Below are 26,190 nucleotides of genomic sequence, written 5' to 3' on the forward strand. Positions count from 1 at the left end.
TTTGGATGGTTTCTGCTTTAATTGTTTTGCATGAGGACAGAATACCCTCCCAGAGCTGTTGCTTAGATGTGAACTGCCTCCCGCCATCATAGACACTCCTTTTGATGATGCTCCAGAGGTTCTCAATGGGGTTGAGGTCAGGGGAGCATGGGTGCCACACCATAAGTTTGCCCCCTTTTATGCCCATAGCAGCCAGAGATGCAGATGTGTTATGTGCAGCATGAGACGGGGCATTATCATGCATGAAATGATCTCGATGGTCCAGATGGATGGAGTGGAGGATGGCTGGTTGATGGACACCCCATGCAAACACGGCTACGGCGCTAACAAGGAGGAGGTGGAGTAATGTTTTGGGCTGGAATCATGGGGAGAGAGATTGTCGGCCCTTTTAGGATCCCTGACGGGGTAAAGATAAACTCCATAATGTATGTTGAGTTTCTCAAACAGCACTTCCTTCCATGGTTCAAGAAGAAGAACCGTGCATTCCGCAGCAAGATCATTTTCATGCATGATAATGCCCCGTCTCATGCTGCACATAACACATCTGCATCTCTGGCTGCTATGGGCATAAAAGGGGACAAATTTATGGTGTGGCACCCATGCTCCCCTGACCTCAACCCCATTGAGAACCTCTGGAGCATCATCAAAAGGAGTGTCTATGATGGTGGGAGGCCCTCCTCTATGTGTCTTCAAAGGAGTATTGTTTTTTTTTCAAATTTTGAGCAGCCCTTGCAGTCACTGCATATGCAATAACAGTATAGGAGACCCGCTCCTTTACAATGGGAACATTTTTTACTGAGACCCTCTTCTATGTCTCTTCAAAGAGGTATTGTGGTTTTTCCAAATTTTGGGCAGTCCTTGCAGTCACTGCATATGTAATAACAGTATAGCAGACTGGCTCCTTTATAATGGGAACATTTTTTTAACTGAGGCCCTCCTCTATAGCTCTTCAAAGGCTTATTGGGGTTTTTCCAATTTTGGGCAGCCTTGCAGTCACTGGAAACTCAATAACAGTATAGGAGACCCGCTCCTTTAAAATGGGAACAACAAAGCATAGCTGGATGATGGCCCTCTAACAATAGTGAGGGATGACTTCTGGCCCTTTAACAATAGTAAGGGCCAACTGAAGGCCCTGTTAAAAAGTCTTTGTGACTTTCAGAGTCCCTCCTTCATAAATGAAATAGGATGTCTCTGATCATGTCTCACACACCACATGGGCAGATAAGGTAGTAAAATGTTAAAATGACATTTACTAGTGAATGTATTTTTCACCATTGAAGCAATGCAAAAGGGCAAAAATTAATCAAACACGCCATGTGTAAACATAGCCCAAGGTGTAGAGGAGCATTTTTTGAGGAGTTATTTATTTTGCCTTATATGCAAATCTTTACTCCGGAAAGAATGTCCCTGAACATTTTTTCCAGGAAAAGCTATTTTGGTTTCATTTTTGTAACTCCCTCCAGGGGTGCTGCCGGAAAGATGCTTGAGTTTCCTATTAACTGACATTGGGCTCGTTGCTCGGGTCGAGCACCCGAGCATTACGATTTGCTCAACCTGAGCAATGAGCACCCGAGCTCATTTTAATGCTTGCTCATCAATAGAGAGAACAAGGAGAGAACAATGTCCTTGAGACCTATAGAGTGGAGCATAGTGAGGAGGAGCTGGTGATCCACAATGTCAAATGGGGCAGAGAGATCTAGGAGAAACAGCAGGGAGCAGTGACCATTGGATTTTGCTGTTTGTAGGTCATCAGAGAGCTTAGTAAGTGCGGAAACCAGATTGTAAAGGGTTGAGAAAAGCACTAGCTGAGAGATAGCGGATGAGACGGGAGTGGACCAAGCGTTCTAGGAGTTTAGAGATGAAAGGAAGGTTAGTGACCGGTCTGCATCAATAGAGAATATAAGTCTATCTAAGGGTATGTTCACACTGAGTTTTGAGGAGTTTATGGAGCAGAAACCAAGTGGGAACTCGCCACATCCTATGCAAAAATTGGAGAGCGCTCCAAAAACATAGCAAAAAGACTTTCAATGTGTACATACAGGTGCATTTCACTAAATTAGAATATCATCAAAAAGTTAATTTATTTCAGTTCTTCAATACAAAAAGTGAAACTCATATATTATATTGAGTCATTACAGAGTGATCTATTTCATGTGTTTATTTCTGTTAACGTTGATGATTATGGCTTACAGCCAATGAAAACACAAAAGTCATTATCTCAGTAAACTAGAATAATTAACAAAAAACACCTGCAAAGGCTTCTTAAGCGTTTAAAAAGATCCCTTAGTCTGTTTCAGTAGGCTCCACAATCATGGGGAAGACTGCTGACTTGACAGATGTCCAGAAGGCAGTCATTGACACTAAGTAAACGCAAATTAAATTTAGCATTTCATTTGGAAATCAAGGTACCAGTCTGGAGGAAGAGTGGAGAGGCAAACAATCCAAGCTGCTTGAGGTCTAGTGTGAAGTTTATACAATCAGTGATGGTTTGGGGAAACATGTCATCTGCTGGTGTAGGTCCACTGTGTTTTATCAAGACCAAAGTCAGCGCAGCCGTCTACCAGGAAATTTTAGAGCACTTCATTCTTCCCCCTGCCGACAAGCTTTTTGGAGATGGAAATTTCATTCTCCAGCAGGACTTGACACCTGTCCACACTGCCAAAAGTACCAATGTCTGATTTAAAAACAACAGTATCACTGTGCTTGATTGGCCAGAAAACTTAACTGACCTTAACCCCATAGATTCTCTATGGGGTATTGTCAAGAGGAAGATAAGAGACACCAGACCCAACAATGCAGATGAGCTGAAGGCTGCTATCAAAGCAACCTGGGCTGCCATAACACCTCAGCAGTGCCACAGGCTGATTGCCTACATGCCTCGCCGCATTGATGCAGTAATTGATGCAAAAGGAGCCCCGACCAAATATTGAGTACATTTACTGAACATACATTTCAGTAGGCCAACATTTCGGATTTTAAGGCTGTGTGCCCACGATGCGTTTTTTAAGCGTTTCCGCAGTGGCAAAAACGCTGCAAAAATGCTTAAAAAACGCATGGTAGGCGGCCTGCCATGTTCCCCAATGATAATCCCCATGTGCTGTGCACATGCTGCGGAAATTTCCGCTGCGGATTATCATTGCGGAAAAAACGCAGCACTACCAATTATTTTGCTGAAATGCTGCGTTTTCGCCGCCATTGACTTGCATTAGAACGCATGGATTCCGCATCACTGTATATGTAGATGTGCATTCCATGCGTTCCAATGTGCAGATGGTACCCAGGTCTAGAGAAGAGGAGACTCTCATCCGGACCTGGGTACCATAGAAAACTGTAAAAAAAAAAGAATAAAATAAAAAATAAATATATACTTACCTTCTGGCGGCCCCCGATTCGCTCCTCCTCTCATGCCGGCAGTTCGCGATGGACTGAAGGACCTGCGCTGACGTCATAGTCATGTGACGGGTCACGCGACGCTGACATCGGCAGGTCCTTCAGTGTACCGCGATCTGCCGGCAGCTGGGACCAAGCGAAGCATCGGAAGGTAAGTATAGGTTTATTTTTTATTTTTTGATATTCTCTCAGGCCACACTATATAAATCCATGCTGTTTGCACGGATTTATATAGTGTGACCAAGTTGTCAAGCACTTTCCAAGTGATGCTAAAATCGCTTGGAAAGCGCTTGACAACCCGCATGTGGAAATGCATGTGAAGAATGCTTCACATCCGCATGTCCCTGGCAGGAAAAACGCATGTACAATCCGCATGTACAAAACGCATGTACAATCCGCATGCGTTTTTTCTGCAAGGGGAGATGCAGAAACGCTCAGGAAAAATCCGAAGCATTTCTGCATCGTGGGCACATAGCCTAAAAACATTTTTCAAGCTGTTGTTATAAAGTATTCTAATTTTCTGAGATAAGGACTTTTGTGTTTTCATTGGCTGTAGGCCATAATGATCAACATTAGCAGAAACAAACATTTGAAATAGATCTCTCTGTTTGTAATGACTCTATATAATATATGAGTTTCACTTTTTGTATTGAAGAACTGAAATAAATAAACTTTTTGATGATATTCTAATTTTGTGAGATGCACCAGTATGTAGTGTGAAGCGGGGTGGTAGCTGTGGGTGAGGCACTTGTCTCCTTTTACGCCCCGGCGGTCCTGGCTGGGTGTGTGTACTTGTACTGTGAGGGCATCACGCCCGTGCAGGCCACCAATAGCTGGTGGTGTGGGCTGGTCAGGACCATAGGTTCCACAGTTGAATAAAGGAGACTTCCTTTCAAAAATAATGTCTTTACTGAACGGTAACTTGGTAAGGATAATGTACAAGGGATAGTGGGTACAAAGTCGTATGCACGTTTCCTTTACAGTACAAAGAATGTTCATTCACACAGTATCCTTTTTCTACAACAAAAAATCCCAAAGGCATATTGCCTAGTAGCACACTATATGAACCACAGGTAGTGTGCAATAACAAGTACTAAACTCCAAAAGCATGTATACCACCAAGAGAAAAAACGGAGCTTTTTGTCAAAGATAAAAAGGTATAAATTTTATTGACACAGAATATGAGACAACACAAAACATATAATAAAAAGACATGTGCAAGGGGGCTAGGAACGGTAGCAGCGAATACTGACAGTACTAGGGGGGGGGAATGGGGATAGCAGAGGGATACACACCGACAAAATCATGTATCAATAGATATGGCTTGCATCCATAAAGTACATAGATCCCCCGACCCCTAACTGTGGCAATAGGGCTCCACAGAGTAGAGCCCTACGAATGGACTATAGATTAAGGCAGTATCCAGATTAAATAAATCACTAGTAAATAGGTCAGCCATAAAAGTCCAGTTAGCGATGGAGAAAATAGAACCCCCCATTGGGGCATGTAGAAAAAACCACCACAGTAGAGGAGGATAGCAGATAAACAGTGCTTACCCTAGGTCAGTAATCCAAAAGATAGAAGGGAAAGCCCGCTTCCTGACGCGCGTTTCGCGTGTATACTGATCGGCTTTCTCAAGGGAAGGTATCCTTTTTCTGTAGTTTACTCCAGGGCTAGTGAGGGACACTGTTTCACCCTACTTCATCACAACCTAGCTTCTATGCCACAGTCCTGATCAGCAAGTCTCTCTACTCACTCAGTGGTTACATGTCCTATTTATTCCACTACTGGCGCCCTGGATCTACCGCTCAGGACCCCCACTAGTCCCATAAACTCAGTCCTGTTTAGGCCTATTACCTTCGGTGTTTGAAAGCTCAGGGTTTTTGTGACTCTCATCCTATCCAAGGACTCTTTTCTGGAAGGCCGCTCTGTCTCGTCGGTTACTTCTCTTCAGGATCTCGCTATCCATGTCCTTAGGTCTCCTTTTACTGTAGATCACTCCATGGCAGCACTGCTCTCTTCACTCTCCAAACCCTATCTCACTAGCTACAGGAAGCAGTTACTGCCTAACACTAATACCCTCCCACTATGGGCTAGTCCCAAACATTAACACTATCCTACCTTAACGTCACTACCTAAACTACAGGAAAAATATACATCTTTGTACCGTTTTAGCCAATAGATAGAAAAATATTTAGATTTGAGAGTCCTCAGTGGTTGATACCTTTTAATGGCTAACTGAACAGATGGTAATAAATTGCAAGCTTTCAAAACTACTCAGGTATCTTCATCAGGCATAATATAACACAAAAGAAACCGGGTGCTTCTAGTAGTCACCTACAATCCAAACCTGGAGGTGCTAAGGGGAGCTGCATGGAAACTACAACCTTTACTACAAAAAGATGCCCGATTACAATCCATATTTCCAGACCCCTTACTTCTGTGTTTCAGGCATCCCCCAAATCAAAGAAGCATCATTGTCAGAAGCTCTGTGTCATCTCCACCAGCTACAGGAACCTTTCCCTGCATCCAGAAAAAGTGTAAAACCTGTCCATTTATAATAACCACAGACAAGATGAAGATCCCCAACTCACATAAGGGCTACAAGATCCAAGGTACTTTTAGCTGTATCACATCTAATGTGGTGTACTTAATTATATGTACCAAATGTCCAGCTGGGGGCCTGTATGTAGGGGAGACAGGGCAAAAACTCAGAACAAGGATGAATTCTCATCGCCACACAATAAAAGAAAAAAGAATAGATCTACCTGTAGCAAAACATTTTTCAATCCCTGATCACAGTATCACAGACATGAAATTACTGGTATTAAAAGGTCATTTCAAATCTCAGAGAGACAGAATAGTTTGGGAATATAAACTTATGACGACATTTGACACCTTCAGAGCAGGAATGAATGTGTCGCATGGATTTATGTCATTCTACATCAACCAAGGAATGTGCTCCTCAGACCTGTTGGGTCATCACAGCCCCGGACCAGACTTTATTTACAGGATAATGAAACTTTCACACTCTTTATCTATGAACTATTCCAATATTTACGGCCACAACTGTTTATCTCTTCCCATAGTTCTGCTTTACATCACTTGTCTCATCTATTGAATTATTTCTGTGTCTTGCTGTGTATAAATATGTGACTCTTCAGATTTTGTGTTATTGTATGCCTGATGAAGAAACCTGAGTAGTTTCTTGCAATTTATTACCATGTTTTCAGTTAGCCATTAAAAGGTATCAACCACTGAGGACTCTCAAATCAAAATATTTTTCTATGTAAACTACAGTCAGTATGCTTATAACACTGTATATGACCACATGACAATACATTACAAATCACATTACACGATATATCCAAAGGAGGCATGGCATAATTCCCATTACACAATACACATGATGTGATTGGTGTCTGCAAGGGTAGGAATGTGACAGTCATTGTCCAGCCCCCTTACATATTGCCTTAGAATTCAATCCGACCACTTAACCCCTTTACAACCCAAGGTGGTTTGCACGTTAATGACCAGGCCAATTTTTACAATTCTGACCACTGTCACTTTATGAGGTAATTACTCTGGAATGCTTCAACGGATTCCCCTGATTCTGAGACTGTTTTTTCGTGACATATTGTACTTAATGAATGTGGTAAAATTTCTTTGATATCACTTGCGTTTATTTGTGAAAAAAACGGAAATTTGGCAAAAATTTTGAACATTTTGCAATTTTCAAAATTTGAATTTTTATACCCTTAAATCAGAGAGATATGTCACACAAAATAGTTAATAAATAACATTTCCCTCCTGTCTACTTTACATCAGCACAATTTTGGAACCCAAATTTTTTTTTTATTAGGGAGCTATAAGGGTTAAAAGTTGACCAGCGATATCTAATTTTTCCAACAAAATTTACAAAACCATTTTTTTAGGGACCACATCACATTTGAAGTGACTTTGAAGGGTCTTTATGACAGAAAATACCCAAAAGTGACACCATTCTAAAAACTGCACCCCTCAGGGTGCTCAAAACCACATTCAAGTACTTTATTAAGCCTTCAGGTGCTTCACAGGAATTTTTGAAATGTGGAAGAAAAAAATGAACATTTAACTTTTTTCACAAAAATGTTACTTTAGACCCAATAAAATGGACAAATGGACCCCAAAATTTGTTGTGCAATTTCCCCAAAAATGTTTTTCAGCCCCCAATTTTGCATTTTCATAAGGGCAACAGGAGAAATTGCACCATGCAATTTGTTGTGCAATTTCTCCTGAGTAAGCAGATACCCCATATGTGTGGGAAAACCACTGTTTGGGTGCACGGCAGGGTTCGGAAGGGAAGGAGCGCCATTTGACTTTTTGAATATAAAATTTCCTTGAATAATTAGCCGACACCATATTGCGTTTGGGGAGCCCCTGATGTGCCTAAACAGTGGGTACCCCCCACAAGTGACACTATCTTGGAAACTAGACCCCTCAGGGAACTTATCTAGGTGGTGAGCACCCTGAACCCCCAAGTGTTTTACAGAAGTTTATAACATGGAGCCGTGAAAATAAAAAAATCAAACTTTTTCCACAAAAATTATGTTTTTGCCCCAATTTTTTATTTTCACAAGGGTAAGAGGAGAAAATAGACCCCAAAAACTTTTGTGCAATTTCTCCTGAGTACGCCAATACCCCATATGTGGGGAAAATACAGTGTTTGGGCACACGGAAGAGTTCAGAAGGGAAGGAGCACTGTGTGACTTTTTGAATGAGAAAAGACGAATATAAATAAAAATTGTACCGCTGAAAATGTCATCTTGTCCCGCAAAAAACAAGCCGCCATACAGCTCCATCAGTCGAAAAATAAAAAAGTTATAACTCTCAGAATAAAGCGATGCTAAAAAATAATTTTTTCTATAAAATAGCTTTTATTGTGTAAAAGCACCAAAACATAGAAAAATGATATAAATGTGGTACCGCTGTAAATGTACTGACCCAAAAAATAAAGCAACCTTATAAATTTTACCACACGCGGAACAGCATAAAAAAAAAAAAAACAATTCCTGAATTGTGGGTTTTTGTTTTTTTTCTGCCTCCCAAAAATCAGAATAGAACGCGATCAAAAAATGTCACATGCCTGAAAATGGTACCAATAAAAACGTCAACTCATCCCGCAAAACACAAGCCGTAACATGACTCTGTCGGCCAAAATATGGGAAAATTATAGCTCTCAAAATATGGCGACGCAAAAACTAGATTTTAAAAAAAATGCGTCTTTTAGTGTGTGACAGCTGTCAATCATAAAAACCCGATATGATTCTGGTATCGCTGTAATTGCACCGACCCGAAGAATAAAGTCATTTAATCACTTATACCGCACGAGGAACGGCATAAAAAATAAACTCTCGGGTTAGGATTGTGCTAGGGTTAGGGTTGGGGTTAGGGTTGGGCTAGGTTTAGGGTTGGGCTAGGGTTAGTGTTGGGCTAGGGTTGGGGATGGGCTAGGGTTAGGGTTGGGGTTGGGCTAGGGTTGGAGTTGGGGTTGGGCTAGGTTTGGGGCTAGGGTTAGGTTTGGGGTTAGGGTTGAGGTTAGGATTGGGGCTAGGGTTGGGGTTAGGGTTGGGCTAGGGTTAGGGTTGGGCTAAGGTTGGGCTAGGGTTAGGGTTAGGCTAGGTTTAGGGTTGGGATTTAAAAAAAAAAAAAAAAAAGATGACGATATGGCGACTAGTGTTGAGCTAAAGTGCTCGCAACTTGAGTTTGCATTGGGTGCTCGAGTATGCACTGAGTATTGCGGGTGCTCGAGTAGACCCATTCAAATGAATGGGTCTGTGCACATGTCAGTGTGTTACCATGGACCAAGTGTCTGTGGGCAAAACACCCTGACATGTCCGTTTTTTACATGCTGCACGGGCCGCAAAACGCCCCACGCTGATAAAACACGGATCATACGTTGAGAGTAATATTCACCGCCTGATGTCTACAAAACCTGTAAAAAGAAGAATAAAATAAAAAAAATCACTGGGTGACAGGACACCTCTCACTGAGCTCAGCACAGGTCAGGTGCCCGCTAGCTCCAGCGAGTCATTCTCTTCTGCTCCTCAGCGTGTGTGGTCGCCTCAAGCCAGGTGAGTATAATGATTTTTTTATTTTATTCTTAGGCTGTGTGCCCACGATGCGGTTTTTATGCATTTCTGCGGCGATATTTCTGCCGCGGAAACGCATTAAAAATGCTTGGTATGAGGTCTGTTCTGGTTACCAATGATAATTCGCATGTGCTGTGCACATGATGCGGAAATATCCGCAACAGATTATCATTGCGGAAAAATCCAGAGCACAACCAATTTAGGTGCGATTTTGCAGTGAAATCGCGCCCATTGACTTGCATTGAATCTAATCTATTGCATTGAATCGAATCCGACCGCTGCTCTGGCTGATAACAGCGAGAGCAGCATGGGTGGGAGAAGCAGCAGCCTGCTTCTCCCAGCCCGCATGCCAGCGTCAAGGAAAAAAAGAATCAAAAAGTAAAAATAATAAAATAAACCTTCATACTCACCTCTCCGGCGGCCCCGGGTATCCTCCTGGGCGATGCTGTCCCATTGGCGGCTCGTTGCACACAGCGGGGCACGGACTTGCGCCCCACAGTGTGCTTCCAGGACCTGCGGTGACGTCACTGATCACCTGATGGTCACGTGACCATCAGGTGATCAGTGTCGCAGAAATCAGCAGATGGTCACGTGACCATCAGCTGATTGCTAAAGCTGGTAATCAGCTGATCGGTCTCATGACCAATCAGCTGATGCTGAGAGTGAGAAGATTCACAAGAATTTTCCCATGCTCTCTATCTCACCGGGGCTCATCAGCTAATCTTCACTGTGATTTTACACCCCTGTCAGTATATAGTGCTTTATTCTACAGCTGTGACATCAGTGATTGCTGATGTCACAGCTGTAGAAATGATCCGGATCGTCGTGGGACCTTGGCGTTACGTGGATTACGTCGTTGGACAGGTGAGGAATATTGTTGATTGTTTTTTTACATTTTTTTCAGGAGATCGAAGGCTTCGCGGAGGCGTGTAATAAAAAAAATTGTAGAACCATGTCTGTTTTATTTCATTAAAATTCTTTATTCTGGCCGTGTCTTTTATTGAAAATGCGCCGACCATTTTACTACGCGGTTAGTAATGGGGGCGTCTTATAGACACCCTCATTACTAACCTGGGCTTCACGTCAGCCACCAATACAAGGCTGATGTGAACCTCAACCCCATTACCCCCTGCCACTACTACAGGGCAGCATGGAAGAGCAAGGCTAAGCGCCAGATTTGGCGCATCTTATGGATGCACCATTTCTGGGACTGCTGAGGGGTATTATTAATAGCCGCAGAGGGGGCTAGTATTCATGGCCCCTTCCATGGCTATTAATATCAACCCGCAGCAGTCTAGTTTAGCCTTTGCTGGCTAGATTTTATAGAGGGACCCCACGTCAATTTTTTTCTGGGGTCCCCCTGTAATCTAGCCAGTAAAGGCTAAACAAACAGCTGTGGGCTGATATTAATAGCCTTGGAACATTGTTGGCTAATGGCCCCTTCCGCGGCTACTAATATCAGCCCCCAGTGGTCGGCTTTCCCTCCGCATGTCAGTGTCTGTGGGTGATCCACAGCCTCTGATGCAACCATAGTGGACATGGGATTTCTAGAGATCCCATTCACTATGCTGTAACATCTGGACGCTGCGGGTTTCACGCTGTATAAACACGCAGCATCAAACCTGCAGCGGCTCCTGACTGTGGCCACTTACCCAAACTCACCCACAGCATGTCAATTTCTATATCAGACTTGCTAGTCTCCGCTGCAGATTTTGACCAATTGAAATGTGGATTCACATTTACTGGCAACAAAAGTGCGGCACTATAACTCCGTGTTTTGGACGCAACATAAATACGTTGTGACCAATGCGATGCTGAGTGCTGATCGGGGAGGGGGACATAGGGGCTAATGAACCAGCTGTGAGATGTTAATTATGGCCAGGGAAAATGTTTGCCTAGTGGCACATTCCCAGGCAAAAAAAAACAGCTCACAGCAGTCACATAAATTACATGAATAGAAATGTTAATGAAGATTGAGTGAATGGGACTAGCTGACACCTAGCTCTTTTGTCTGGTGATGTCAAGGTTTCAATCAGACCTTTTCATGACCAAACAAAATAAAGAAACACACAGACACAGTGTAAACACTTTATTTGAAATACAACCAACCCATTCTTTAATCATTTAAATGAACCAATATACTCACCCCAGTTCTTATGGTAATCCAATGGGCTTAAGCAATGTCCCACCAACTTTATTTAGCTCCAAAGATCATTCATTGATGTTCAAAAACGCTTAAAAAAACGCATCAAAAACGTGTCAAAAACGCATGTAAATCTTCATGCGTTTTTTCTGGCAAGGAGAGACAAAAACGCTCAGGAAATTTCTGCTTCAAATCTGCATCGTGGGCACATAGCCTTATTTTTACAGGTTTTGGAGACATCGGGAGGTGAATACTACTCTCAACATTGTCCCCTGCTGGTGCTAATCGCAGCGCATGCAGGGGACCATGATGAGGGATGCCTTCAGCATCCAACACTTGGGAACAGCGCTAACTATATCCCTGATTCCCAGGCGCCTGTACGTGTGATACTGATGCAGCATATGGTTGCCACGCGTATACCACGCACGTACACACGGACACAAGGACACGGATTTCTCCGGTACTGGTTTTTCCAGTACTGGAAATATCCGGATGCATGAAAGAGACCTAACCTAGCTTTCCTTGTTTTTAAGTTTCATTTTGTACTGCTTTAGCCCCTTAATGATCAGGCATTTTTCGCTTTAACTTTTTCCTCCCATTATTCCAAGAGTCATAACTTTTTATTATTCCATCGACATAGCTGTTTGAGAGTTTGTATTTTGTAGGGGAAAAAATCCAAGTTGAAAAATCGAAACTCTATAATTTTTTTTTTCTTTTTGTTTTAATGGCTTTAAGGCTAAGTGCCCACGATGCAGAAATGCTGCATTTTTTTTCCGCTTCTCCCTGCCAGGAAAAACGCATGCGGATTTTACATGCGTTTTTCTTGCCATGTAGAAGCGTTTGTCAAGCGTTTTTGCATGCATTTCTGCATGCGGGTTATCAAGCGCTTTTCCAAGCGATTTTAGTATCACTTGGAAAGTGCTTGACAACTTGGTCACACTATATGAATCCATGCAACCGGCATGGATTTATATAGTGTGACCAAGTAATAGTTAAAAAAAAAGAATAAGAATGGTAAAAAATAAAAAATAAAGATTATACTTACCTTCCGATGTCCCCCGGTGTTTTCTCTGCTCCGTCGGATGACGTCATTGAGTCATGTGACACGTCATGCGACCGCCGACGTAAGCGGTCACGTGACCTGTCATGTGACTAAATGACATCATGTCGGGTCCTCACACCACCGCGACCCATACAAAAGACCGGACGCAGCGGAGAAAATACCGGGGGCCATCGGAAGGTAAGGATAATCTTTATTTTTTATTTTAAATTCTTTTTTTAACAGGTTCTATGGTACCTGGGTCTGGAGGAGAGTCTCCTCTTCTCCAAACCCGGGTACCATCCACACATAGAAAAGCATATTATCCGTGTGTGCAAATGTGCTGACACAGATAATATGCGTTTCAATGCAAGTCAATGGCGGCAATTACGCTGCGTGTCTGCAAAATTAATGGACATGCTGCGTATTTTTCCACAATGATAATCCGCAGCGGAAATTTCCGCAGCATGTGCACAGCACATGCAGATTATCATTGGGGACAATGGGGCACGTATTACCAAGCATTTTTTAAGTGTTTTCGCTGTAGAAATTCAGCGGCAAAAACGCTTGAAAAATGCATAGCGGGCACGCAGCCTAAATGTGTGATTGAAATGATCTGGTATTACAATTCTCCAGGTCAGTACAACTACAGCGATACCAAACATGTATATATATACACTGCTCAAAGAAATAAAGGGAACACTTAAACAACAGAATATAACTCCAAGTAAATCAAACCTCTGTGAAATCAAACTGTCCACTTAGGAAGCAACACTGATTGACAATCAATTTCACATGCTGTTGTGAAAATGGAATAGACAATAGATGGAAATTATTGGCAATTATCAAGACACCCTCAATAAAGGAGTATTTCTGCAGGTGTGGACCACAGACCACATCTCAGTACCAATGCTTTCTGGCTGATATTTTGGTCACTTTTGAATGTTGGTTGTGCTTTCACACTCGTGGTAGCATGAGATGAACTCTACAACCCACAGAAGTTGCTCAGGTAGTGCAACTCATCCAGGATGGCACATCAATGCAAGCTGTGGCAAGAAGGTTTGCTGTGTCTGTCAGCGTAGTGTCCAGAGGCTGGAGGCGCTAGCAGGAGACAGGCCAGTACACCAGGAGACATGGAGAGGGCCGTAGGAGGGCAACAACCCAGCAGCAGGACTGCTACCTCTGCCTTTGTGCAAGGAGGAACAGGAGAAGCACTGCCAGAGCCCTGCAAAATGACCTCCAGCAGGCCACAAATTATTATTATTATTATTTATTATTATAGCGCCATTTATTCCATGTGCATGTGCATGTGTCTGCACAAACGGTTAGAAACCGACTCCATGAGGGTGGTATGAGGGCCCGATGTCCACAAATGGGGGTTGTGCTCACAGCCCAACACCGTGCAGTGCGCTTGGCATTTGCCACAGAACACTAGGATTGGCAAAGTCGCCACTTGCGCTCTGTGCTCTTCACAGATGAAAGCAGGTTCACACTGAGCACATGTGACAGACGTTACAGAGTCTGGAGACACTGTGGAGAACGATCTGCTGCCTGCAACATAATTCAGCATGACCGGTTTGGCAGTGGGTCAGTAATGGTGTGGGGCGGCATTTCTTTGGAGGGCCGCACAGCCCTCCATATGCTCACCAGAGGTAGCCTAACCTCCATTAGGTACCGAGATGAGATCCTCAGACCCTTTGTGAGACCATATGCTGGTGCAGTTGGCCCTGGGTTCCTCCTAATGCAGGACAATGCCAGACCTCATGTGGCTGGAGTGTGTCAGCAGTTCCTGCAAGATGAAGGCATTGAAGCTATGGACTGGCCCGCCCGTTCCCCAGACCTGAATCCGATTGAGCACATCTGGGACATCATGTATTGCTCCATCCACCAACATTGCGCTACAGACTGTCCAGGAGTTGGCGGATGCTTTAGTCCAGGTCTGGGAGGAGATCCCACAGGAGACCATCCGCAACCTCATCAGGAGCATGCCCAGGCATTGTAGGGAGGTCATACAGGAACGTGGAGGCCACACACAATGCTGAGCCTCATTTTGACTTGTTTTAAGGACATTACATCAAAGTTAGATTAGCCTGTAGTGTGTTTTTCCACTTGAATTTTGGGGGTGACTCCAAATCCAGGCCTCCCTTGGTTAATAAATTTGATTTCCATTGATGATTTTTGTTTGATTTTGTTGTCAGCACATTCAACTTTGTACAGAACAAAGTATTCAATGAGAATATTTAATTCATTCAGATCTAGGATGTGTTATTTGAGTGTTCCCTTTATTTTTTTGAGAAGTGTATATATTTTTTTATAGTAGTGTAAAAAAATTGCATGTGTTGTCATTTCCCAAGACTCGAATCATTTTCATTTTTAGGACAATAGAGCTATGTGAGGGCTTATTTTTGGGAAGCAAGATGATGCTTCTATTGATAATTTTAAGGTAAATACAATGTTTTGATTGCTTCTTATTGCATATTTATGCAGAGTTGAGGCTACTGAAATGCTGCAATTCTGACATTTTGACTTTTTTTTCACTTTATAGTGTTTACTAAGTGGGTTAATTAATGTTATATTTTGATAGATTGGACTCTTATGAACACGGTGATACCAAATATATTTACTTTTTAATATATTTTAAATAAGGAATAAAGGGGGCAATTAAAAATTGTATGTATTAATATTGTTAAACTTTTTTTTTCCTTTTTTAGTTGTTCTCCTCTCACATTGCGGATTTGTTCTCTGGGAACATTGCGGATTTGTCCTCAGGTGATAATCCATCACCTGAGGATTCTGGCAGCAGTTTTCTCATAGAGAAAATTGGCAGAGCTGTGTTTTTTTTTGTGTTTCAGTCTGATGTTTTTAATTATGTAATTTTGAGAGTTAAGTTTCACTTTAAGTGCAAGTAAAGTCAGTTGGCCATTACAAATGGGGAAATTGCTTGACACAGTGGTGTTTTCTGGAATAATGCTGAAATGAAAGGGAAAGTAGTACCCTCACTATCTGTCCAAGTATTTTTAATTAGAACAGAGTGAAACTGGATCTTTGCCCCAATTTTGTAGGGCTTAGCCCAGGAGAAGTAAGTGTAGGGTCCTTTCTGAAGTGTTTACCTTGTTGTCTGGCAGATAGACTCACAAAATCTGGTTCAAAATGTACGCTAAGAAATTTAAAGATAACCTGACAGCCGATACATGCTGTGCAATCCATGGCCAGCATGTATCCAACACTAGTTGCATGATTTTAGCCATATATGTACTATATATACTCTGAAATGTGGTGACATTCTAGAGAAAAAACATGGTTTAGTAGCCACCAGGGACCAAGCTGCACAGGAGACTAGTCGGACAGGCGGGTCCCTGGCAGCTTCTCCCTCCCCTAGAATGCCCTGACTGCTTGTATTGGGAGAGACCTGTCACTCAAAAGAAGAGGGTGGGGAGAAGCCACCAGTGATCCACCTGTCCAACTAGGTAGCTTTTAAAATGTATTTTTGTCCTGATTCCTCCTATCTGAGTGTCTGGACACAGTAAATGACAGTTCTGCCATCCAATCTTGGAATAGGGCATGCTGAGCTGTCAGTATGGTGATGGACAGTTCAGCCATGCAATCGGATGTGGGGGGCGTGCTGAGCTGTCAGTGTCTGGAGTGACAGTTTAGCCATCTAATCAGAACCAGGATGTGCCGGGGCTTCAACCATGTGTCTCTTGTCCAGAGTAATTACCTGGCTACGTAACCAGCTCTCTGGCATTGATTGCTGCTAGTTGTAGCTTTGCTCATGAAGTGTGTGCTTGCTCTCTGCTTCTTGTCTGGTATTCTGATCTTTTCTGCTCGACCTAGGATTTGTCTTGACCATTCTTTTGTCTAGCCCTTTTATTGTGATCCGCTACCTTCTTGGAGTATTGACCTCCAACTGTTTCCTGACTACGCTTTCATCTCACCCCTCTGTCTATGACAGTCTCTCCTGGCTTTTGACTACCCAGCGTTATGGCTTATCCGTGAGTAGTCACTAGTGTCACAATTTTTCAAAAGTAAATATTTATGGCTGAAATCTTCTTAAAAAGTTCCTCATATTTATATTTAACACTAGCATATATTTCGGCGTGCTGTTACATATGTTTGTGTTTCTTTCTTTACAGGCTTACAGTGAGATATGGTACATCATTCATAAGCTCCTTCTTCCCTCTAAAAAAACATAAACAGGAAATCCTCTGAGCGTGTAAGGTGCCCAAACGAGGTTGTCATGGGCGAGCTGTAGCCCATGCTTGCTTTGGCTCCCTACAGACAAAGTGTGTCTTTGCTCTAGTGTGCTGCTGTGTATGTGGTGTTTCTCACTTACTTCTGGCCAGCAGGCCACTTCTGACTCCAGGAATTCTTCTTCTGGAACAGGGCAGCAATCAATTCAGAGGACACAGAGTTTATAAAAACAACCAGAACTTTACTTGGTAACTGGCAGTATTTACAGGCAGGTATAAAGGATAAGGCCCAACGGTTTGTCATCTTTCCCACAGGTACCGGATACAACTTCAGCCCTGGTTCCCGATTTAGGTGAAGCATCTCTGTTGCTTTCTTCTCTAGCCCTAGAGGCTCTTCCTCACCAATGACAGCATAGCTGGATCCCAATTCACTCCACCTCCTAGAGCTTGAGTCTTGACTTCTTCTGCAGCCTCACAGACAGAATGCGTCCCCAGGCCCCCAACGACTTCCTCGAGGTTCCCAGGCCGGCTAAGGGAGGGATTCTCAGTCGATCCACTGTCCGGGATACTAGGCCCACGTCTACCCTAGAAGCCTTTGCAGAGCCTGCTAACTTTCTGCAGTACTGCACACTACTGACTGTGCTCACTTCCTGCACTAGACACTAGCACTGAGTTCCCCCTTCCTCTACTGGGCCGGATGTCACAGTTAACCCTACCTATGCCAAACTGTAGCACCAGAGGATTCTAACTTCGAGAACGTGCTTTTAACCCTTTCTAGTTCCGGGAGCAGACTATAACCTCCACCACTACTATATGTGGACAGTCCAATTTTTGCAAGCTAAACCAAGCACAGGATCTAAGAGATTATGCTGGCTTCACCTATGAACACCCTCACATGTGTGGACTTTATAGCAGAGAATACCCAGGTTTGTGGTACCTGGAGGGCCGGAGTAGTGTGGATTGGCAATGAATGAAAATTGCTAGTTTTTGAAGATAGCATAGTAAGACAAGCAGGGGGTCATATTAAGGTAAGCAGAAGTACAAACTCTGGAAGAGATAGCAAAGTCCAAAAAAAAGGCAATATCAGATCCATAGTACACCAAGCCATAAGACGAGAAGAACTTAAATCAATAAACAGTCCAAATCACAAGGTCAGTAATGCCAATCAATTAGATTTAGCAATACCAGCACTAACAAATAAGCCAACAATACCAGCATTCAGGTCATGTCTGGAGCCTCAGTCTGGGTTCTCTATTATGTCATCAGTAGGTGCTGGTATATCATTGCTGCAACCTAGATGACCTGGAGTGGAGTCTATAATAAAGAGCAGGTTGCATGTTGTCCATCAACCAGTCAATGACAAGAAGACCATACCTCCAAACTTTTAAAGCTAAGCAAGAGTAATATGTATTGTGGCATACAAATTTCTTTATGCCAAGCCACGCCCTTAACTCTGACTAGTCCTTTTTTGTCTCCTACAGAAATAGTGCCTCTAGTGAAGCCCCTTAGTGCTCTCAACCATTACAATACTCTTTATGGCCCTCCAGACAGTATGATGAATTCCCATGATGCCCCAGAGGGGCCATCCACAGTAACATGCCCTCAAAGATGTCAACCCACACATTACAATTGGCCCACACAATTTGCCCCAACAATGCCCCACCACACAAGTTATGATGCCCCCACAGTGCGCATGCACACACACACAAAAACACACTTATGATCCCTCCACAGTGTTTTACCCTCCATAAAGTTTGAGGTCCCCATAAAACATTTCTTCTACACAATATGATGCCCCCACAGACATAACAAGTTGCCCCCAGTTTATCTTTCACACCATATAATGCCTCCACAGTGTTTACGCCCTCCATACAGTATGATGACCACAGTGAATTTTCTCACACACACACAAACGCGCACACGTACAGTAGTATGGTGCTCCCACAGCACATTCGTTCCACAAGCTATGATGCCCGCACAGTACATACAAACTTAATCATTAAGATGCCTCTCACAGTGGCTCCCACACAATATAATGACCCATATACAGTGCTGTTCCACACAGCATGATGCCCCTCACAGTGCCCCACATATTATGGTGTCCTTATGATTAGTGTTGAGCCACCCCCGTAGTGTTCGAGTTCGGTTCGGTTCGTCGAACACCCGTGTGTTCGCCGAACTGTTCGTCGAACTGTTCGTCGAACACCTTCGAACACCGTTAAAACCAATGGCAGGCAAACAAAAACACATAGAAACACATAGAAAACACCTTCAAAGGTGTCCAAAAGCTGACAAAATGCTCAGAAGACATAACTAACACATGGAAAAGTGACAAGTACATATAGTCATGCGAAAATAAAAGAGGTGGAGGAGTAAAAGGAGGGGGAGACACAGATATAGGCATGTCATGCCCTTCTAAAATCCAAAAAGTGAGAAGCCGACACGGCCAGTCCGCTCCTGCCCGTGCCACCTCCGTGTCGCCGGGTTTGTGCCAGAGCCGCGGTGAACCCTGACGGCCAGCCCCCCTCTCCCAATACTGGTGCCTGTCCGCTGGTGGGTCGAGCGAGCCCCCCTGTGGTGGAGGCAGCTCTAAGCTTTTTAATTTAAATTGTCTCTCTAATTTGAATGAATACACTTTAAATCCATTTACAAGGATCTATTGGAGGGCAAGTCTCATGCCAGCAGCCACGGTAATTCCAGCTCCAGTAGCGTCCACTAAAGCTGCTGCAGTTAAAAAGCTTTTATAAGGATCGAGCTCGGCTGTCCACCGCAAGGCATCCTACTGCCAGTCCCAGCCCCTATGCCTTGGGGTGCCTCCTGATGCTCTTCACTAAGTATCCCATGGTCCCGAAGCATTTCCTTTGAAAAAATTAAGTGTCTAAACTACAGGTGGTGCAGCTTGCTTAACAGCCGGGATAATCCGCTCACTAGCAGACACTGCTACTAGGCACAAAGTATTTCCTGGGCTAGATGCAGTTAAAAATTTGTAATTAGATACTCTCGTTGGATGCTGAGAAAGCATTCCATAGAGTCTCCTGGCACGCCATATATGATTCTCTTAAAAAGCTTGGGGTAGGGGTCTAGGGGACCCTTTTATAGCCAAAATCACGGCCCTGTATCGCAATACGTCACCTAGGCTGAAGATAAATGGAACTGTAGCACCCTGAGGGCTCGGTTGCTACAGACGTATTGCACCTCACCCAGAGGTGTGATATCTCACTCTCAGGTAAGGATGGAGTGTGGATCAGGACCCGACACCTGCATGCATTACACCACATTGCCGTGGGGCAGGGCGACCAATATGCCCCTGAGATGGGCACGACAGTCCCTGTCCCTGGCTGGAGTGGGGGGAGGGAACACTGAGGAAGGGGAACCCTGTAGTGCAGGAGCAGGGAGGAAGCAGTTCCTGGGTGCATTGAGAAGGGAGTATAAAAGGTGGGCACCATCTTAGTTCAGTGCAGAGAAGTCTGAGCAGAAGTGGCAGGGAGCAGGGGCTCTGCATGAGCTCTGCTCCGGAGGCGGGCCTAGTAACAGAGGCCCAGGCCTGGAAGAGGGAGAAGGAAGGAAGAGGAGCGGAGAAGGCTCCAGGAACGAGGAATGAAGGGATCCCAGGGGTGCGGACGGGCGAGTCGCCACCGCACGCCCGAATCCACCTGCGTGGAGGGGTCAGGCCAAAGGGGGAGACCGGTCCCCGAACTAGTGGAGGCAGGAAACGACCCTCAGCTAGAAACCGGAGGCTCTGACATTTTATGTGGCGCAGCCCCTCGCTACACCCGCTAGGAAGGCACCACATAGGGTCAGGGAAACTGGCGCCAAGTTTACCAAGAGGAGGCCCGAGGCAGCCGGACAGAAGTGTTGGTAAGAAAGGCCAGACAAAGGACACACAAAGGGGGTCCTGTGAAGTGCTCCAAAGTTATCTGGGAGTTGTCTGAGCCCCTCACCTGGTGAGCACAGTACGACGTGGGCAGCCGTTACCTGCAGACGTGGTCTGGATAATAAGAACTGTGAGTAAAGGCCCTGAACTGCATCACTGACTCCGTGTCGTTACTGCTGCTGCCCTGCACCATCACCCCCATCCTCCGCATACACTGCCCTGAGGCTATACTCCTCCCGTGGGGAGTTATGCTATGCTCTGCTGCACCCACAACACCAGCCTCAGTGGTCTGCCCTGTAGCGGCGGTTCACTCTGACCGCAATCCACGGGTGGCGTAGTCGGACATTTAAACATGAAAACCACATAAATAGTTCCGCCACTGGTTTGACCGCCCTGAGCCACGGAACTGGGTCGCCGCCACGAAGACTACAACCACCAGCATCCACCAAAAAGGGTCCGGCTCCGGGTGTCCCAAGGCCCAGGGGGTGCGTCAGAACATTTTCATCACCTTTCACAATCACCAATGGGACAAGGCAGTGATGTCCTCTGTCCCCTCTCTTATACATCCTAGTGACGGAGCACCTGCTCTCATCAATTCGCCATAACCCCAATATTAGGTGGATTGAGGTGGGAGGCACCGAGTACAAGTGCTCTCTATTTGCTGATGATGTCCTAGTATATATCACTCAATCACATATATCCATCCATGCTGTTATGGCTGAAATAGATCACTTTGTTACATGGTAAAATTTTAAAATCAATGCAGCGAAGTCTGAGGCCCTCGATGTCTCCCTCCCCAAATCCATATAGGATTCCATCCAGTCCAACTTTCCCTTTGCCTGGCCCTCACAGGGTATCAAATACTTAGGAATTCCTATTCATAGAGACCTCTCCCATCTATGTTATCTTAATTTTGGGCCCTTTATTGAACAACTCCATACAGACCACGGTTGGCAAGTTAGAACTGTAAGATTCACTACGTGAACCACTGGTGTTTTGTGGAAAAGCACATGTACACTGCGTTCCAAATTATTATACAAAAAGTGTTTAGGAGTGATAAGGGAAGAATTTGTTTGTTTGTCAGTTAAACTCATTGATGGTGATGTGTGTCAGGGCTCTTTATATCACTGTAAGCAATTGCAGACACCTGTGCTAATTAGTTTGGCAGGTGTGTCCAATGAAAGGCAAGACTACTTAAGAAGGCTCTCTCACATTATTAAGCAGCCTACATTTTCTGCCAAAATGGGAAAGAAAAAGGATGTGTCGGCTGCTGAGAAGCAACAAATTGTGGAGTGTTTAGGTCAAGGCATGACTACAATCAACATTGTGCGATGATCAGGATGAAGTGTCTTGGCAATCAAGAAGTATGTAGCTGATTCACAGTACACACGTGTGCGTGCTGATAAGGGCAAATTGAGGACTCTTTCCTACAGGCAATTACGTCAGGTTGAAAGAGCAGCGGCAAAAAAAGCCTTGTCATAGCAGCAGACAAGTTTTTGAAGCTGCTTGTGCCTCCAACGTCCCCCGAACAACAAGATGCAGGGTCCTTCAGAGGTTTGCAGCTGTGCATGCGCCATCCTGTCGACCTCCTCTATCCACTTCACACAAGCAGAAACGGCTCCAGTGGGCCAAACATTACATGAAGACTGATTTCAAAACTGTTTTGTTCACGGATGAGTGCCGTGCAGCGCTCGATGGTCCAGATGGATGGAGTGGAGGATGGCTGGTTGATGGACACCCCACGCAAACACGGCTACAGCGCCAACAAGGAGGAGGTGGAGTAATGTTTTGGGCTGGAATCATGGGGAGAGAGATTGTCGGCCCCTTTAGGATCCCTGAAGGCGCTAAAGATGAACTCCATAATGTATGTGGATTTTCTCAAACAGCACTTCCTGCCATGGTTCAAGAAGAAGAACCGTGTATTTCACAGCAAGATCATTTTTCTGCATGATAATGCACCATCTCATGCTGCACATAAAACATCTGCATCTCTGGCTGATATGGGCATAAAAGGGGACAAACTTATGGTGTGACCCCCATGCTCCCCTGACCTCTACCCCATTCAGAACCTTTGGAGCATCATTAAAAGGAGTGTCTATGATGGCGGGAGGCAGTTCACATCTAAGCAACAGCTCTGGGAGGGTATTCTGTCCTCATGCAAAACAATTGAAGCAGAAACCATCCAAAACCTGACAAATTCAATGGACGAGAGAGTTCAGAAGCTCCTTTCGAACAAGGGGTCCTATGTGAAAATGTAACATCACCTAGAATAAAGTTTTGAGTTGAAAACTGTTTGATTTCAGTTTCTAACAACCTGTTAATGCTTATAATTTCAAAAATGACCATTTTTTTGGTCTTTATTAAAATGAAAAGGTTGATCGAAAAGTTTGGGGGATCTAAGAGTGTGGCAACCCAGTAGTCATGATTACTTCGAATTCTGACAATAAGAGGGTCATGCTGCAGGTAGTGCAGCAAGAAGGCACTTATGTGCCTTGCGCATCTCGGAGCCCCAAAATTATTTTCCGGGCTAGATGCAGCTAAAAATTATTTTTAATTTTAAATCTGGTGAAGCTTTAGTATAGATGGCCTAATAGGATCAGTGCTGCACACTGCTACAAAGCCCAAATTATTTTCCAGTCAAGATACAGATAAACATGATTAGTAATTTGAAAGCTTAAAACGGTTGGTAGGGTGATTTTAACCAATCATCAAGCTTTTACTCTCCCCAGGATGACACAGGGGTAGAAAAGTCGTTTCGGATCCATGATTTGTTCATCTTTATGAACGTGAGTCTGTCTACATTATCAGTGGAGAGCCGCGTGCGCTTATCTGTCAGCACACCACCAGCAGCGCTGAACACACGTTCAGACAGAACGCTGGCTGCGGGGCATGACAAGATCTCCAAGGCGTAAGTGGCTAGCTCCGGCCATTTATCCAGATTGGAAGCCCAAAAAGAGCAAGGGTCCAGTGACACAGTCGTGGCTTCAATGTTTACTTGGAGATACTCCTGTACCATCGTCTCTAGGCGTTGACTATGTGTCAGACTTCTTGTCTCCTGTGGCCTTGCAAAGGATGGGCTAAAAAAGTGGTGAAATGATTCCGCAAAATTGATGTTACCAGCAGATACTGTGGTTCTGTTACGGTTTGAGTGCTGAACACTTGACGGTCCCACGGTTGGCAAGTTGGAACTGTGAGATTCACTACGTGCACCACTGGTATTTTGTGGAAAAGCACATGTAAGATTCTGCAACAGTCTCTGCTGATACTCCTGCATGCGTGCATCCCTTTCTATGGCAGGAATAATTTCTGCAAATTTACTTTTGTACCGGGGATCTAACAGTGTGGCAACCCAGTAGTCAGGATTATTTCTAATTCTCACAATTCGAGGGTCATGTTGCAGGTAGTGCAGCAAGAAGGCACTCATGTGTGTTGCGCATCCAGGAGCACCAAGTCCCTGTTGTGTTGGTGGCGAGGTAACAATCATGCTTCCTTCCTCTGTCCTCTCCCCCCAACCTCGCACAACAGAAATGTGATCAAGGTCTCCCTCATCTGATGAGTCTTCCATCAGTTCGTCCTCCACTTCTTCCTGGGCTCCTGCACCTTCCTCACTAGTTTGGCTGCTACCATGCGCCCTGGTAAAACCATCTCCCCCACCCTCACATGCCTGCCGCCTTGGTGCTGCCGACCGTCTGGACCTTGCAGATGTTAGCCCTTCCGCATACAACTCCTCCTCCTCTACTTCCTCCACCTCCTCTTGTGCCACCACCTGACTCCGAATTCTGTTTAACATGTGCTCCAGCATGTAAATCACCGGAATAGTCATGCTGATAATGGCATCGTCAGCACTAAACATCTTCGTCGCCATTTCAAAACTGTGCAGAAGGGTGCATAGGTCCCTGATCTGAGACCACTCCTCCAGCGTGATTTGGCCCACCTCTGAATCTCGTTGGCCCAGGCTATACGTCAGAACGTATTGCACCAGGGCTTGTCGGTGCTGCCACAGTCGCTGCAACATGTGCAGAGTTGAATTCCACCGGGTAGGCACATCGCATTTTAGCCGGTGAAGTGGCAGGCCCAACGACTTCTGTAGAGATGTAAGTCGCTGAGCTGCGGGATGCGAACGGCGGAAGTGAGCACACAGCGACCGTGCCCTCTGCAGAAGGCCATCTAGTCTGGGATAGTGGGCTAAAAATTGCTGGACAACCAGGTTCAACACGTGAGCCATACAAGGCACGTGTGTGACATTGCCCCGGCGAAGGGCCGCACCCAGGTTTGCAGCATTGTCGCACACGGCCTTCCCTGGTTTCAGGTCCAGTGGAGACAACCATTCATGAAATTGGTTCTCCAGAGCTGACCACAACTCCTCAGCTGTGTGACTCACATTTCCCAGACATTTCAATGTAAAAACCGCCTGATGACGTTGAGCCCTACTGCCAGCATAGTAAGGAGGTGTGCAGGATCCCTTCTGCGCAGTTAGAAAGCTTGTGGCATGACCAGACAGGCTTTGGGTGCAGGTGGAAGACCGAGAGGAGGTTGAGGAGGCAGAAGCAGTGGAGGAACTTTGACATAAAGAGGATTGACGCACAACTCGTGGGGACGGCAAGACTTGGACAGCAGCCCCTTGTCCTGCTGTCACCATAGTTACCCAGTGCCCAGTCAGCGACATGTAACGCCCCTGTCCATGCCTACTCGTCCAAGTGTCTGTGGTGAAATGCACCCTGTCACACACAGAGTTTCTCAAAGAAGCGGTGATGTTGTGTGCGACATGCTGGTGGAGCGCAGGCACACCTTTCTTTGAGAAGTAGTGCCGACTGGGCATCTGGTACTGGGGCACTGCGACGGACATAAGGTCTCGAAAATCCTCTGTGTCCACCAGGCGGAAAGGCAGCATTTCTGTAGCCAAGAGCTTGCAGATGGTGAAATTCAACCTCTTAGCTTTCTCATGGCTAGGAGGAAATGGTCTTTTACTTGTCCACATCTGAGGGACCGAGGGCTGGCTATTGTGCTTAGACGGGGTTGATAAGGGTGTCCCCGGCAAACTGCCGGTCTGTGAGGAAGATGCAGGCGGACATGTTAGGTTGCCTTGATCCAAAGGTGGTGCTATCGATGTCGGACAGCGCTCAACACCAGCTGGTGTTACCACCTCCAAAGAAAATGATGACCTGCCAATCACGCTCGCTGTTGCGGGTAAAGAGGTGGCAGGTCTGCGCCCAAAACAGGTGTGACTGCTGTCCCCCCAGTCACAGAGGATGAAGAGGCCGCGGATGCACAAGATATGGCAGACGGTGGTTGGCCCGGCCGGCTAGGCCGCATTGTAGCACACTGAGCTTCCCACTGCAACTTATGCTTCATGTCCATGTGCCGGTTCATGCATGAAGTACTCAAACTATGTATTTTTTGGCCTCTACTTAGCTTTTGCTGAC

At 45.0% G+C, this 26,190-nt stretch overlaps 1 protein-coding gene across 3 annotated transcripts in view; it reads left to right on the top strand.

Moving 5' to 3' along the window:
- Positions 1-26,190, top strand: part of LOC141156770 (cytochrome P450 3A8-like) — a 492,460-nt gene that overhangs the window by 165,710 nt on the left and 300,560 nt on the right. The window contains exon 2 of one of the 3 annotated variants that reach the window (XM_073643156.1): positions 5,842-6,005. The exons of the other annotated variants lie outside the window; for them this stretch is intronic. The gene's annotated coding sequence lies outside the window, so the exon portion shown is untranslated. The remainder of the gene's footprint in view (positions 1-5,841; positions 6,006-26,190) is intronic. 3 annotated transcript variants of the gene reach the window in all.

Source organism: Phyllobates terribilis, unplaced genomic scaffold (assembly GCF_046119375.1).
Source record: "Phyllobates terribilis strain yellow unplaced genomic scaffold, ASM4611937v1 Scaffold_1__5_contigs__length_1240528914, whole genome shotgun sequence".
Lineage (NCBI taxonomy): Eukaryota > Metazoa > Chordata > Amphibia > Anura > Dendrobatidae > Phyllobates > Phyllobates terribilis.